Source organism: Bombyx mori, chromosome 9 (assembly GCF_030269925.1).
Source record: "Bombyx mori chromosome 9, ASM3026992v2".
Taxonomy (NCBI): domain Eukaryota; kingdom Metazoa; phylum Arthropoda; class Insecta; order Lepidoptera; family Bombycidae; genus Bombyx; species Bombyx mori.
This window is the reverse complement of record NC_085115.1, coordinates 16,404,658-16,421,834: the sequence shown is the minus strand read 5'-3', so window position 1 is coordinate 16,421,834 and position 17,177 is coordinate 16,404,658. Positions and strand designations below refer to the sequence as shown.

The window sequence follows — 17,177 nt, the reverse complement described above, 5'->3', positions numbered from 1 at the left end:
TTAGCTAATTCTATCAAAGACTCGTTCGCTTTAATAGCGCAAAACAAAATAAGACCCTTAAAAACTAATGTACAGCTTTAAGACCGCAAATACCTCTTTGTGACTCCGGGCCTTGCTCTCTAAGAAGACCTGGCTACACGAAATATTCCACGAAAACAAAATACCCATGCAATTTTCGTTCTTACAGCTTAGAGAGAAGCTACATTTTCCAGTAATACGGTACCAAGATTTCGAAGCGAAGCAAGATAGCGAGCAGATTAAAAAGTTGGAATTCGGTCTCGCAGTGTCATTGTAAGTGGAAAATGAGTTAAATAAGGCAATACATTTTAATTAGGGGGGGCAGGATCGGGTCTTTATTCGGGGCGCGATAACTCTCCGTCTTTATTAATTGAATTTCATGTTTAATTAAGTCGAAGAAGACGCACAGATAATCCGACCGCTGATCTTTCCGTTTGTTCTAAGGAAGATGTAATTTAAGTTGCTGTATCTTTAAGAGAAAATTTTTAGGACGCGATTTGTTTTCCTTTTCGAATTAATTGAAATTTTCCATTTGTATGTATTCCATACACTTTATGGTTTAGAGTTGATAAACTGCTTTTCTAAGAAATTTATTCAGTAAATTTGGCAAACTTGAGATATTACAAAATAATTAAAGTCGTCGTGGCCTAACGGATAAGACGTCCGGTACATTCGTGTTGAGCGATGCACCGGTGTTCGAATCTCAGGCAGGTACCAATTTTTCTAATGAAATACGTATTCACAAACGTTCACGATTGATTTCCACGGTGAAGGAAACATCGTGTAATAAAAATGAAACCCGTAAAATTATGATTTGCGTAATTACTGGTGGTAGGACCTCTTGTGAGTCCGCGCGGGTGGGTACCACCACCCTGCCTATTTTTGCCGTGAAGCAGTAATGCGTTTCGGTTTGAAGGGAGGGGCAGCCGTTGTAACTATACTGGGACCTTAGAACTTATATCCCAAGGTAGTTGGCGGCATTTACGTTGTAGATGTCTATGGAGCCCATTCCAGTAACCACTTCACACCAGGTGGGCTGTGAGCTCGTCCACCCATCTAAGCAATAAAAAAAAATTGCAATAGACACGATAGCAGACGTTAGAACTTCACGACGAAAGTGTTCTTGTTAATACGTCCATCACTCGGCAAAGCTGCAGCAGTGGTGCGATATAGCCCACTGAGTTTCTCGCCGGATCTTCTCAGTGGGTCGCGTTTCCGATCCGGTGGTAGATTCTGCGAAGCACGGCTCTTGCCAAAGTTTGTGTTAGCAGCGTCGTCAGGTTTGAGCCCCGTGAGCTCACCTACTAGTTAAGGTTACGCTGAAATAGCCTCTCAAGGCTATCGTTGTGGCCTAATAGGTAAGACGCGTGGTGCATTCGTATTGAGCGACACGACTGTGCCAGTGTTGGAGTCCCGCAGGCGGATACCAATTTTCTAATGAAATACGCACTTAAAAAATGTTCATGAACGACTTCCATGATGAAGGAATAACATCAGGTAAAATTATAATTTTCGTCATTACTGTTAGTAAGGCATGCTCGGAGCCCGCACGGGTAGATACGGTAGCAGCAGCAGATAAAGGTAGGGTAGCAAATCTGCTTATATCTGCCATGAAGCAGTAAAGCGTTTCGGTTTGAAGGGGGTGGCAGCCGCTGTACTAAAAAACTGAAACTTAGAACTCATAACTATACTTGGCGGCATTTACATTGTTGACGTTTACGGGCTCCAGTAACCATCTAACACCAGGTAGGCCGTGAGCTCATTCACCTTATCTAAGCAAAAAAAAAGATACGAAGATACATAGGTACCTACTCTAAAAAAACGAATTTTTATTCCGGGAGAATTAAAGCGTGTGTAAGCGTGGGAAACGCCTAGTGACTCGCGTAACTGGAAGACCAGCTACACCATAGGAAAGTAAATTTGGGTATATACAAATTTTCAGCAAAATGCTGTACGTTATGACTTTGCCTCATAACTGGCAAATGCAGATCTAAACCTTACACGGCCATAATACACTTTATCAAGATATGAGCAATAATTTATCCAAAGATGTTCTCATGGGCTGTCGCTTGGAGCAATTAGTCCCTCACGATCTTCCGAGGGCCGTTACTGATAAGACGCTCAGACCCTTAATAGTAAAGGGCGTTAATGTACTTGAGACGAGGTGTGCTTGAATCTCTATGAGGACCAACTGCTCATATTTATAACACCAAATGATACGAATGTTATTTCTGTGTCAAGTATGGGAGCAGAAATCGGTACAACATTCAGTGGGATGTTAAGAACGTGGTAAAACAGATAAATAAAAATAATCTACGAACTATCTATCTATCTTGCAACCCACAGACGTCTACTGCTGGACATAAGCCTCCCCCAAACCTCGCCACAACGACCGGTCCTGGATTGTCTGCATTGAGTGCATTGCCGCGAACCTCAATAGACTGTCGGTCTACTTTGTGAGACCTTGTGTGCATACACAAACTGGTGGTATATAATTTGTAATGAGCTGATACTGAGCATATACTGTTTCTACCGTCCTGAATTATGAAAGGTCTTACTACGGAAGCAACGTGGTGTCGGAGACATATTGCAAGATGACTCTGCGTAGATGGCTAAATGTCGATCAACCTTTTTTATTTTAGAAACAAACAAGAAATTTTACGATGTCCTATCGCAAAGGAAGCAATTAAGTGCACACTAAAATTTTAATTATTACGGTCGCGCGTGTAAATCACGGGCGGGACCGCGCGCAGTTATACGTCAAAAACGATATGTCGCAGGCCGCCGTAAAATGAAATGAAAGCGCGAAGTGTGTTCAGTCAGCTATGCATTGTGAGTTCTGTAGAATTAAACTCAATTTTATTGCTATCAAACTAAATGATTTAGTACTTTTTGTTTTAACGTGAACCTTTCAATCTCACTATGAGCATCAGCCAAGCTGCTGCCAATCGCTTGGAGTTCTTTTCAAACTCGTTTTATTGTCATAAAAATCGGTGCTTAACGAAAACTGCGCAATAATAATTGCAATCTGTAAAAGTGAAACTCCACTAATTTTATGTAAATTAAGACTTGGAAGAAGCCATATTGGGCATACTTTAAGTATTCTTTCTTTGCGCCAAGATCAGACAGGAGGGCTCTTAAGATTTCCACAGAAAATTTACAAAATTAAAGAGAAACTCCTCACGAGTGACATCATTTGGGGCCAAAGGAAACGACAAAATTTTCACTATATCTTACTTATAAAACTATAGTTTTGGTAGACAGCGGCTTAGTTCTGCCTTTATCATTGCTGATGGGCATTGGTGTCCTTTTTTTTTTTTTTTTTTTTTTTTTTTTTTTTTTTTTTTTTTTTTTTTTTTTTTTATGATTGAAGGATTACTGGTGGCCCGGAGGCCTTTCCAGTTTCACCAGGACAGGTGGGCGAGCAATGGCTCAGCCAGGAGGGGTGGGATTTGCTAACAGCTACCCGAGCGCCTCCGAAGGAGACCTAACAACTCAAGAGTAGCTGCATCGCGAATGAATCTACTACCGGATCGGAATCGCGACCCGCTGAGAAGATCCGGCGAGAAACTCAGCGAGCTGATTCATGGGTTAGGTTGCACGGCGAACTCTTTGTCGAGTTCGACGAGTACGGTTACCGAGGTCCCTAAGCCTGCTCCTAGAGCTGAAGGCGTCTAGTGCAAAGGTTATTGGATCTGATGGATCCGTAAGGACGTGTCTAGGGCGTCGACGGTGACTGGCTCCTGCATGATCAGGATTCGGGGAGTAGTCAGCGGCGGCTACGATAAGGCGATTATCATGACGCATAGCCTTATCGAAGTACCGTTCCGACGCTGACTTCATGTATTTCTGTATAGATTCGAGGCCCAGGTCGTCGTGTAGGTCAACGTTCCTCACGAACCACGGAGCTCCGACGGCTAACCTGCAAAAGCGGGATTGTAGAGATTGAAGGGTGTCTATGTGTGTACGGGCCGCGTGAGCGAACACCACACTCGCGTAAGTCATGACGGGCCTTATGCAAGTTTTGTAAAGTGTCACCTTGTTCCGAAGGGACATTTTACTCCGCTTACAGATCATGGGGTAGAGTCTACCGAGAATAAACGCGGCACGGTCACGGACTGATTTTATATGCGGGCGGAATGTCATCGATACATTGGTGTCCATTTACTATTACGTGGGCCGTGTGCAGCTTTAACTAAGAATTTAGTTGTTTTTTTGTACAAAAGTATATGAATGTAATCAGAATTTATAAAAATGCGTAATTACATCGGGTCCCAAAAATTCCGACAAACCATAGCTTTTGAAAACTTTCAAAATCACGCTTTTCAACCTTATATCAGCATAAAGCGATTGTTGATTTTACATACTAAGTGTAAAATAATTATGAACTTACCTCTCCAGATATAAATGATAGAATCCCTTGAAACTTTAACATTAGAATAACAAATTTACATTTGCTGTCAAAGAAATGATTTGTGAGGTGATTTCATTAAAATGCAGTTATGATCATTACCTTCAGAAAGTGACAGTCTCTTGTTCTTTTTGTGAACTATGTAGCTACTACGCCTTTTGAATTTCTTCTTTTCTTCCCCCTCCTTCCTCCCATTTTGTTGAAAATCAGTCCAATATTCGTATGATAAGTTTTGATAGCATTGAATTTTTATATTTTGCAATGTTGATAAGTCATTAAAATGGTGTATCAGCTTATTTCTTCCACAAGCCAATTTTACAAAACAATAATGGCTTAAAATGCCAGGTGGACTTTTAAATCCTCCACCCAACGAAACCAAACATATATTTTAACAACTGCACATTTAATTTTGTATGTCTGTCAACCTTATTTTATGAGCCAATTAAATTTACAAGTCAATTTTATGTGTAGGATGTTAGTTTTCAATGCGTTCATTGTTTTCTGACTACATAACGCACACATATGCTTTTGTTTTGATTAAATCCCAAACATCTCAGATGAGATAACCAATTTTATCATGGGTAGTGCCGTGTTCAATTCTAGGACGAATAGCATTATACCTAAGTAAAATCTGACATATTGGATTTCCAAACATTTACAGTGGAGTGGCTTAGTGGATGGCTGTTGTCATTCTTGGCAATCCCGCATACCCCGAGTAACCTAGTTAGCATCCAGACATTAGGTTGTAGGATACTATTATTACACTCTTGTAGTTTAATTATCTCTAGTTTCTATCAGAAAAAGACAGGAGCTAGGTACCAAATCTCATTTTTAATTGAACCAGTAAAGTGTAACAAAAATGAATGATTCATATCAGGTTCAGGATCAGGAGTCTATTCAGGTATTTTCTGTTCATAGATCAAACGGTACTGGAAATTTGAAGTGTGTGTATTTAGTGCTCACGGAACACTTGCTGTAAAGTAGACACCGAAGTCCATAGACACTAAGCTTGTTTTGTTCAACAAATTTAAAAGTTCGGCTAGTTTTTGATTCCTAAAATTGTCGATTCGCAATTACCAAAATGCAAAGATACATGTAAAGAGTAGCCAAATAATATTACGAGATTTGTGACTACTATAGTGTTAACATTTAACCTGACTAATAAAGACAATTTATAAGGAATATTACTTATCGTCATAGGAGTCGGCGCGGGTCGCACATACCCCATCTGTCTCGTTATTTACACCCAAACAATTCGGCTGCGATTTGATCGCCATTCGTGATTTACACTGCACTTACCAATGCCAAAGCGATCTCGAGATATCATGTTATATTTTGTCTGTCCCTGTAATCAGCGGCTATAGAAACGAATGGAGACGAACGTTAATTTTTTTATTTTTTTATTGCCCTTGTAGGCAGATGAGCACACGGCCCATCTGATGGTGAGTGGTTACCGTCGCCCATGGACTTCAGCAATGACAGGGGCAGAGCCAAGCCGCTGCCTACCGCTTAATACTCTCCACAAGCCTCGTTTGAAGGAGGACATGTCATAGCGCTAACATAGCATAACACAATATGGTGTACTGGTTTTGTGGAAACAACAACCGATTAAAGAAATTCATGTTTAATTTAAACATTATTCTTATATATATTTTGTAACAAACAAAGATAGGCTTTACATTGGAAGGTTCTTACAACCGCTATACACTTATATGTACATCGAGAATGCCAACAGCGCCTATTATGTATAATTATTAATGGGGCTCAGCGGCTAAGAAATCTTTTCTGATCTTTTTCTCACAGAAATAAACAAAATTGAAGCAAGCAGTAAGCAGTATTCATGATTTTTGGTTTGTAATTTATCTATTTGCATCAATAATACCATATTATTATATGACCTACAAGTTTTTTAAAACCTTACGAGAATATCAGTAATAAGATATCTCCATGACTTTGTCCAAGTATTGTCCAAGAAACTGTCCTCTAGAGAGCAATAGACAGCCTCAGGCGAGGGTGACCACACTTTATCATTCATCCGATCCGATAGTCCACATTGTAGTGCCCATCTTGAGGGTTCATAGCAATACGTAAATGTTTTGAAGAGTTTTTGTCTATAAATTTGTGACGTATTGTTCGATTTACTCTTTTAGACTCTACACGGAAAATTTACCGCATTAGATAAATATAAAGAGAACTAAAATTTCTCTGTTGAGCCAGATTTATCTATTAGATTCGTAAGATTACGGAAACCTTAGTTTTTAGTAAAATGTATTTAGTTTACCTGTATGATAACTACGCAAGATATGCCGTCAAAAAAAAGTCAACAAAATCTATCAAAATATGTTGAATAAATTTTTTACATTTATTATTATAATAATACATGTTAATGCTCGTAGTTAATAGTAGATTAAGTAGTCTAATTGCTTATATTATTATGCGTATATTGTGTGTAAAATGATGTCCTTATATTATAATTTAGATTGTCTCTCGTTATCATGTTGTTTTGTCCAGTAGTGGTCAGGAATTTTGTGTATACACTCAGCACATTTGTCTTGCTTTGTCGTACGCACATGGCTTATGTTACAAATCAGACCTTTTTTTACTTGTTGTTACTTATTGTGTATATTTTTAACATGTAATGTGTATTGTTTGCCTAATAAAAAAAACATAATATATATAAAATATGTAGTTCATATTAGAGCAAGAAATAAATAATGTAAAAAATGAAACACAAATGAATCCAGAAACTCAAGCTAGTACTAGGACAAGGGGCACCGGACACTGCCTCTAATTAACCGTTAACTACCAAGTTTTATTGCCTCACGCACTTTAGGGTTATCGCTAAGTTTGAATTGTTCACATGTAGTTTAGTGGCCGACAAGAATTATAGTTTGGGGACTCGAATTCAGGAATTATGTGCTCGTGTCAATTAGGGTGATTGATATCTATATATATTACATACTTAATTTGTAAATTTCGAAGAATCTACCGCATTCGGTAAGACGCGTTATTTAAATCGAAATCATTTAGTTCAATTTGGCTGTCATTTAACATTACGTTTAATCTACAGTTGAAGATACAGTCTACAATCAGTTCAAATAAAGCTACAGTTTTGAAAAGTACCAATGAGTTGTTGAGGAGAACAGTAGAAAGACGAGAATGTGAAAGATGAGGAAGATCTTTTTGCAAAATCTTCTTCTTCTTCGTCGCATACTGAGGGTCGTGACCACCTTGGTTTAGTTTCTGCACCAGCTTCCTCCAACTTTGTTTGGATTCAACCTGCTTAATGGCGCCCGGGACGTTGGTGTTTGTGGCCTCCTTGACAATGTCCGTCCACCTGGTTGGCGATCCACGTGACCTACAACTATTAGTTTTTCCAAGTTCGTCAGGATTTCGTCAGGCCACGTGTCCGAAGTACTTGAGGAGACGCTGTATACATATTGTAGGTGGACGGGTCTTGACGTTTAGCTCCGAGAGAATTGACACATTTTTGCAAAATATTCATAGCCAAATAAGAAATGAAGTTTTAACATATAAATCAAGACTCGTTCTCATGATGAAGACTGAAACTAACTACGACTTCTATTTAGACTAGGTACATTTTAGTCTTAGACCGTTAGTCATGAACACATCACTATTCAGTCTAAAATGGCAAGGAATTATGCTTTTCAACAACACGTTTAAAAGTCTAGATAGAAATCAAGAATTATAATTATTGTATGCCCTGTTTAATTTTACAAAATACCGGTTACGTCCTTTTGAACATCCAAATATAACAAAGGAAGATCTAACGTAAACTTGCACCTCGAATGTAAATGCAAACAAAATGAAACATCATTCATGAGCTTCACAAAACACCCTCGGATACAACTTTAGCATTATTCAAATAACTATACAAACGAGTTACACCGGCTTCTATGCAAATCGACGCTTCGACAAAATGAACTCTCGACCGAATTTTAATAAAAAAACCCGTGAAATTTCCTCTTTTCCTCCCTCCTAATGAAACGGTAAGGTATTTTCCGCAATTTAATCAAATCATGGACTCTCTTGTATTTTTCTGAGTCATTTATTTTTAATTTCGAACAGCCGACGCTCGGTGTGGCCCGTGCACCCAACGTTAGGGTGTTTCGAGAAAATAATGCGCTATTGAATTTTGTTTGATTGCGATTATTGTTGATTAAACTAAGAGAGACGTTACATTCTCTATGTTGTGTTCTGTATGCTCGATACGAAGTGCTCTGAGCAATTGTTTTAATTGATCTCTTGCACATTTATTTTTTATTTTTTATGTGACAACGTCTTACAATTCGATGGAGCCGGCTGCACGCACGAAAATACATGACTCATGCGGCGTTACCTCGCTTTGAGGCGTTCCATTTAAGGCTTGAAGTGCAACCGAGAGCGTGCCACGAGCTACAAAGACGTTGTCACGTTCAACTATCGTCAGTAAACCGACTTTACAGACAATCGATTTTTTTATTGCTTAGATGGGTGGACGAGCTCACAGCCCACCTGGTGTTAAGTGGTTACTGGAGCCCATAGACATCTACAACGTAAATGCGCCACCCACCTTGAGATATAGGTTCTAAGGTCTCATGTTGAAGCGGCCTGCATAACTCACTCTGGTGCTGCCCACTGCACACATTGCTAGGGGGTGGAGCCTATTGCAGAACAGGTTCAGTAAGAAAACGACGAAGAAACACATTTGCCATTAGAAAATTTGCTAAAGCTACAAAATTACATTTCGTAATAAAAGTTAAGTTTTTTAAGTTGGCTGAAATGTTTTTTCACTTCATTGTGTGTATAAAGTATGTATAACGACGGGTGTAGCTTTTACAAACTATTTATATTGTGCATTGTGCATTTAGTTATAATAAGTAGGTTTAATGAAAATAATATAAATTTTCAATAAAATATAAATCAAACCCGCAAAATTATAATTTACGTAATTACTTGTGGTAGGACCTCTTGTGAGTCCGCACGGGTAGGTACCACCACCCTGCTTATTTCCGCCGTGAAGCAGTAATACGTTTCGGTTTGAAGGGTGGGGCAGCCGTTGTAACTATACTGAGACCATAGAACTCATATCTCAAGGTGGGTGGCAGCATTTACGTTGTAGATGTCTATGGGTTTCAGTAACTAGTTAACACCATGTGGGCTGTGAGCTCGTTCACACGTATAAGCAATAACAAAATAAAAAAATGTTTCCGCCCGGGATCGAACCGGGGGCCTTCTGCGTGTTAGGCAGATGTGATAACCGCTACACCACGGAAACTACAGACGCGTTTTACGAAAAGTAAAAGTATTAATATATCTTATTTTTATTACAATCAAATATCCGAAGACCGCTTAAACATACACATGTATTTAATGATGGTGCTTGCGGAGCGTATCGTGGGCCCAAGCGATCATATTATCTGATCTGGGAAATTATTTTAATAATATTATATTTATGAAGAATCCCTTGCAACCAACTTCAATTGTAACCGAAAACTATTTGGTTTCTTAAGCTATCTTTTTTCTTTTTCTTTTTTATTGCCTTTGTAGGCAGACGGGCATACGGCCCACCTGATGGTAAGTGGTTACCGTCGCCCATGGCTTCAGCAATGCTAGGGGCAGAGCCAAGCCGCTGCCTACCGCTTAATACTCTCCACAAGCCTCGTTTGAAGAAGGACATGTCATATGTACATAGTGTATAATATTTTAGCATCTATTTACAGCGTAAAATTTTGTCTGAATCCATTTTATGAAAGATCTATCCTGCTGATAATAGAATTGTTTTTCTAACTGCGGCTAATGGCCAAAACTACTTAGGCTACTGATTTTGAAGATAATAGATAATAGATTTTGAGTATTTTTTTATTTTAGAAAATATTATTTAGATTTTAGAAAATATCTGTAGGCATATTTAAAAGTTGTCAACATAATCGCATTCAAACAGGGAAGTCATATTAAACAAAGCTATAGCAAAGCGCGGCTTGGCTTAGTTAGTGTGCCAATATATTATTAATAAACAGATCAATCTACTACTGGTCGTAGGACCACTTGTGAGTCCGCGCGGGTAGGTACCACCGCCCTGCCTATTTCTGCAGTAATGCGTTTCGGTTTGAAAGGTGGGGCAGCCGTTGTAACTATACTGAGACCTTAGAACTTGTATCTCAAGGTGGGTGGCGCGTCTACGTTGTAGATGTCTATGGGCTCCAGTAACCACTTAACACCAGGTGGGCTGTGAGCTCGTCCACCAATCTAAGCAATAAAAAAAATAAAAAAAATTAATAAAATAAAAACAAAAAATCAAGTATATTTTCATCCTCCATTTGTCAACTAATTTTACTTTTTTTGTTTTTAGTATCCGTAACGAAGAGCGTTATGGATATTAAAAACAAAAGGAGTTTTTGTATCGATTACAAAAAAAACAAAATTGGATCTATTTCGTCGTTTTTCAACTTTTGTATGAAAATATTCAGTAATAAAAAAATTATGAAGCAAATGTAGTACACAAAATGAAATTAATTTGGTAACCTATTAATTAAAATTTATATTTAATGAGCCCGCAATGCAGATAAAAGAAGCCCACGAGGTCGTTGGCCCCTCGCCTCTGCTGATTATCAATTACTTTACATTGCGTGTTCCTTAAAGACACTTCTGAAAACCGCTGCACTTGATTCGTTTGCCAGGATAGTCAATGTACTTGATAAGTCTACGTACTTATCAGCGGCCTTCGGTTCCTCGATATATACATATTTACAAATTATATACGTCTTATCATTGATGTAATAACTTTTTTACAATCACTTAATGGATGAATTTACGATCTCTTATTAATTCACAAGCTGCTATCACTGGTAGTAATCTATATTGGATCAACATTCATTCAACTATTCGGTTTTCTTTTTAACATATTATATTATTAAAAATTTAAATAAGAAAGCCACCAGTTTCCGTGGTGTAGCGGTTATCACATCTGCTTAACACGCAGAAGGCCCCCGGTTCGATCCCGGGCGGAAACATTTTATTTTATTGATTTTGCTCATAGCTTTGAGGACTTAATAGACAAATATATGTGATCATCGTGAGTAATATACAGTAGTCAATATCCATAGACAAATTAACTTCTTTAAATTATTCTAATATATAAAAAGGCGAGAAAAGAGGGTAGGCGAAGCGTAAGAAAATGAAAATATGCTTGACTTTAAACTATACCTCTCGATAAGTTTTCAACAGAATATTCTATGAGAATCTTCAATGAGAAGACGAGCTTCGGGCCTGCTCAGCATATATATAAAGATATCAAAACGTGATTGTCTGTAACCACTTTGAAATACCAGACGAAAGTCTTAAATGATGTTGAAATTATCTTCGATATTTATCAATGAAAAAAATAAATTCAGCAAATCAAGAAATCATCATCATTAACAATTACCGATATTAAGGCGCGTCATGATCCTTTCTAGACGGTACCTACCATCTATGTTCCAAGGCGAGGCAAACAAGCATTCAGGTATCACGGCGATATATCTGTTTTATTATGTGAAAGTACTCGTAACAGAGATTTCGATCTAATATTTGTGGCGGAGATTGCAAATTCACTTAGAAGCAGTGATAGTTTGACTACTGCTATTGGCCTGCCTTCGTTATTTAACAGTAATAGGATACCTCAATTTCATTCAACCATTTTCTTTATAAGCCCTACCTGAGTGAGTGGTAGTGTAAAGGCACATTGTGAACCAGTACTGATCGATAACATCACAGTTCTTCCATCGTTCTCTCCATTCTTTCCATGAATTATTAGGCTCCGATTACAAGGACAAAAATTCGGGAAATAATGCGATGGAATTTTAGCTTCTGTTTAAAATACAGATATCTAATGTTCCAAAATATTCAATTATATTATAACATAAATTGTAAGTAGTAAGTACTAAACACAGTGAACAAACATAAAGTAGTAACATTAGTAGTATCCCCGTGCGGGCCATACCGTTTCCGTTTACTTGGAACGCGGTAACTCAATTATAAGCGACAGGTCGTGCCGCGATAAATGCGTTTCGGCGGTGCTTCTTGTATTGCACCAGTTATGAGCGGTAGCGGTTAATTAATTCAAAAATTATAAACCTTGCTATTGAGTCGTGAATTTCACCTCACTTTCCTAGAAATCAATTTGATTAAATTATAGGAATTTAGCATAAGAATACTATTCGTTCTTTTCATCTAGCCTTGTCTAGAAATATTCAGGGGGTATGAAGGTAATGGGTATCGGCCATAGAACCTATGACGATCACGTGTTATTGCTCTATGCATTTTGTCAACGTTTAACGCTTCCCAGAGACCAAATTTCACGCTTCGACCTAATTTTTCAGTTGAGCATTCCAACAATTTGGAGCACCGTCTAAGCGGTGATGACAATTAGTTTAGACGTGTAGCAGTGTAGGTTCGACTCTCATTTATGCTTCAGCCGAAACACGACCGGCCATGATTTGACGAGAAAACCAGTTAAAATATAGCAAAAATTACTGGTGGTAGGACCTCTTGAGAGCCCGCACGGGTGCGTACCACCACACTGCCTATTTCTGCCGTGAAGCAGTTATGTGTTTCGGTTTAAAGGGTAGGGCAGCCGTTGTAACTATACTTGAGACCTTAGAACTTATATCTCAAGGTGGGTGGCGCATTTATGTTGTAGATGTCTATGGGCTTCCGTAACCACTTAGCACCAGGTGGGCTGTGAGCTGGTCCACCCATCTAGGCAATAAAAAAAAACATACGCGCATGGATTCTTTTGTATAGATCGTTCGAATTTTGATAACAACTTATGTTTATAATAAATCGCTGTTGCTGCTACCTTACGGCATTCCCCACCGGGCATGCGGTCGGCATAATTCATAGGCACTCACCTATACTTCGCACTCGGTTTAACTCGCTAACATTGATACATGGGCGCCGCAAGCTCCTCCACCTGAAATTCTATTGTTGATTACAATTTCAAGTTCACAAGTTTAGTCAAGAGCACTATTTCATTTGAGGGTAAGTTTCGATGCTCCTGAAGTTGTTTGTTGTAAATGGCTTTTGGGGTCAGGCTCTGTGGTGTCTATAAGAAGTACTCGTAAGGAAATTTAATTAGATTGTTGATATAAATCATGTTTACACCCGGTTATTTGGTTTTGTCTTTTGGACAAATTTCTCAAAAAAGAATGTTCAACATTGTAGTGAGGTGTCAAAACAACCATGTTGTCATATACCTTGGTATATAAAATTGACGATTCCAAACGGTACTCAGGGTTGCCGTGGTCCCTACGCGTTCCCATAACCGATAGACGTCAACTGTTTGTCGATTTTTAGTTGAAATATCAAGACGTGCACATCACAACATGAATGCCGCACTAAACTTGAAACAAAGAGTGGAAGTATATTATATTGTGTTGTAGTCGCAGTACCAGAGTTAGAGCACCGACGCAGCTTAATCTCTCGAAAATATTACAGTAATTAAATTACCTATTATTCTCAAAAACTTAATAAACTTATACTGCTTGATATAGATACAAAAAATTCGCCATCCAAGATAGGCTTTATTTCCCAAACGTAACAAAAACTATCGCATTCCAAATGAGTCCCGTAAATTTACCTAATCCCGACATTAACCAAACTTTTTCCGACACTCGAAAACAGTCAAACTGCCCCTAATCTCGTACATAACGGTCGGGTAATAAAAACAAATCAATCAATAATCCACGTGGCTCGTTATCATCACGCTAGCGCGGCGGGAGAACGGACAGAGAAGTCGTAAATGAATCGATTAATATCTGCGACGGTCGTAAAGATAGGTATGTTCGAGAATGAATTTAGCACAGAATAGCAATTACTAATTGTTCTCGCTACTAATTTGGTCCAATAGATTGAGTATGATAATGCCCTCAGATTGTACCTACCGTGTAGAGACCAGCTTTCTAAAGGTTTTAAAGCTCTATTAAAAATAAAATTTCATTTTCATATCAGATTGAAGTATGAAGTCAATTATCATCTTAACCATTGAATACGTATATATTAACGTATCCACGGTGTAGATATATTATTATGTTCGGATAACCGTTCTTCTTCAAGTGACCTGTGTATGTTGAATATTAAATAAAGCAAATCACGAGCAGAACTGTCAAATTAATTTGATTTTAGGGAACATTCCCAATACACCACCGTGTTTGTGACGTTTCTATAGGTGACATAAAACTCAATCTCTGTTAAGATATTGGCTCTTGTGACGCGTCAGTTCTTTTACTTGACTTTTCATATTTGTTGGATTGTTTTTGCTAGTTGCCGAGGTGCTATTAGATATCTTCAAGGTAATTCTGGGGTGCGCAGAGATGTATTTGTTCAATATTTGTTAATTTCGTTATTTGTATTGATTTTCGATATTGTATTGATTTTATCCTTGAAAGGAATCCAAATGAACTTGTTTACCAATACCAGTAATGGAAAAGAAAATTTATAGTGAATTTTAGAATGTTTTGTGAAACCGATTCGAATACTTTCATTATTATACAATAAGAGAGCCCGTATTGTTAAAACCTAGCATAGAAAAAAAAGTAGTGAGAAAACAAAAATGTATGTTTCCGCCCGGGATCGAACCGGGGGCCTTCTGCGTGTTAGGCAGATGTGATAACCGCTACACCACGGAAACTACACGTATATAGCTAATAAATTATAGTATGTTAATATAAATGATATAAAAAAGTGAAAGTTGATTGATTTATATACGGCCTTGGACTGATTAAGTATTAAGTTTTTAATTCATACATATGTAATCTGTTATGCAACAAAAAAAATGTATGATGAGTGTAACATAATCTGATTTCTATATAGAATTTGCTGGTGTTGACAGATTTGCAGACGGTTTAATTCCGACACGTACTTCACAGCCAGTTTCTCTTAATTTATTAGTTCAACCGTAGTAGGTAGTGTGAAAAATTCAATAATAGAATCCAATTGCGAACTTTTTTTTTCCTACCTAAGCGTAACCTTAACTAGTAGGTGAGCTCACGGGGCTCAAACCGAGAGTGTTGCTAACACTGGCCCTAGCAAGAGCAGAGCCTTGCAGAATCTACCACCGGATCGGAAACGCGACCCACTGAGAAGATCCGGCGAGAAACTCAGTGGGCTGCTGCGAAATAATAGCTAAAGTTTCCAAGATATGCCACTGTTACAAAAAACGTTGTAAATGATAACACCCGCTTTTCTCATTGCCTGTGAACGTCGGCTGCGGACTGCTTGATGGTAAGTGTTTCCGCAAATGGGTTTCATTTCCTTATTAATTTTCTTTAATAGATCGAGTAAATTAAAATATGCTTGCGTTTTCCATAAAGAGTAATAATTGGAATCAGTAAAAACAAAAATGACAGACAAAATACGCAATGACATTGGTCATACATAAAAAATATAAAATTATTTATTGAGGTCTAAGGTGTATCGCGCGAACAGTGAGTGAAGATAGTCGCTTATGGAATGCCAGAGCGATAGTCAATCCTCTGCCGTTAAAGACCCTCTGTAAGCCACGCTTCGCACTCAGGAAGCCCCCGTTCATCGAGCCGAAATCATCTCGGACCACTGCAACCGTTACCTTCCCTCGTGTTACAATATCCCAAAACTTCCTTAGAACATTAATACAATTAGTTGATCGATGCAAAATTACAGTCATCGAGGATTATACGACAGAAATAAAAAGTTGCCTTTATGGCCCCAGTTCTAACGACAGATTGACACTTTTAGAACGGCATGTGTTTTGCAAGGGAGCTTTTACAGCCCTTCAGAATAGCCTTAATAAAAATTTTGTATGGATCTTAATATTCATTAGCGTTGATTTGATTGGTTATTAGGGGATTGCTTCGGTTTGGGTTCATTTCGTTAGTCTGCTTAGGTAATCGAACCACTTAATGTATTTTTTGTTGGTTTTAATTAGCTTACCATCTACTACATTTCTCCACTATGTAATGGATGTTATTATACATATAAACCTTTCTCTTTAATCACTCTATCTACTAAAAAAAACGCATCAAAATCCGTTGCGTAGTTTTAAAAATTTAAGCATACATAGAGATATAGAGACAGAGAGAGCGATTTTGTTTTATACTATGTACTGATTAAATGGCACCTGCAAAAGTTACATTATTTCGTAAGTATTAGTTTGTAACGCGTATTGCGTGTCCACACGGGCGATGACGCAAGCCCGCCTATTCTTGCCGCGAGGCAGTCACTATCTAATGCAATTCAGAGTTCGCCTTCTATAAAATACCCTTATGAACTTGTTAATTATCTACTAGCAGGTGTCAAGTGTCATAAAAAGCTGTCGATGCTGTAAGTGTGTTCGGGGCGCGTCATCGAATTGGTATCCAAAGACGGATTGGAAAGGGGATCGACAGATTTGTGTCCTACCCGCAGTCTCCGGTATGCCAGTGATCATGTCGCATGCTGCCAAAATATAGGAAACACATTAAAACAAAAAACCGTTATAATGACTTATCAAACTATATTATTGATACTGTATTTAGTTGCGAAATTTTAGAGCAATTTGTTGAATTTCGCAAAGCAATTTGGTCTCAAAGTAAATAAAGCGAAGATCCTTTGATTGATTCAGCTATCTTCAACAATACGATAAGCCGATCGACCGCAAGTATTCTCACGTCTGATAGATCTCCAGCCCACTACACCGTTGCTAATGACTAATTACGCTTGTACTATCCCACTTGTACATCCTGCAATTTGT

The 17,177-nt window shown here is 38.2% G+C and overlaps 3 non-coding genes across 3 annotated transcripts; 1 reads left to right on the top strand and 2 right to left on the bottom strand.

The window, feature by feature from the left end:
* Window positions 1-9,634: 9,634 nt before the first annotated feature.
* On the bottom strand, window positions 9,635-9,707 carry TRNAV-AAC (transfer RNA valine (anticodon AAC)). The gene has a single exon. It is a non-coding gene; the product is annotated as a tRNA-Val (tRNA).
* A 1,662-nt stretch (window positions 9,708-11,369) lies between these two features.
* On the top strand, window positions 11,370-11,442 carry TRNAV-AAC (transfer RNA valine (anticodon AAC)). Its single transcript has one exon. It is a non-coding gene; the product is annotated as a tRNA-Val (tRNA).
* Window positions 11,443-15,025: 3,583 nt separating this feature from the next.
* TRNAV-AAC (transfer RNA valine (anticodon AAC)) lies at window positions 15,026-15,098 on the bottom strand. The gene has a single exon. It is a non-coding gene; the product is annotated as a tRNA-Val (tRNA).
* Window positions 15,099-17,177: the final 2,079 nt, after the last annotated feature.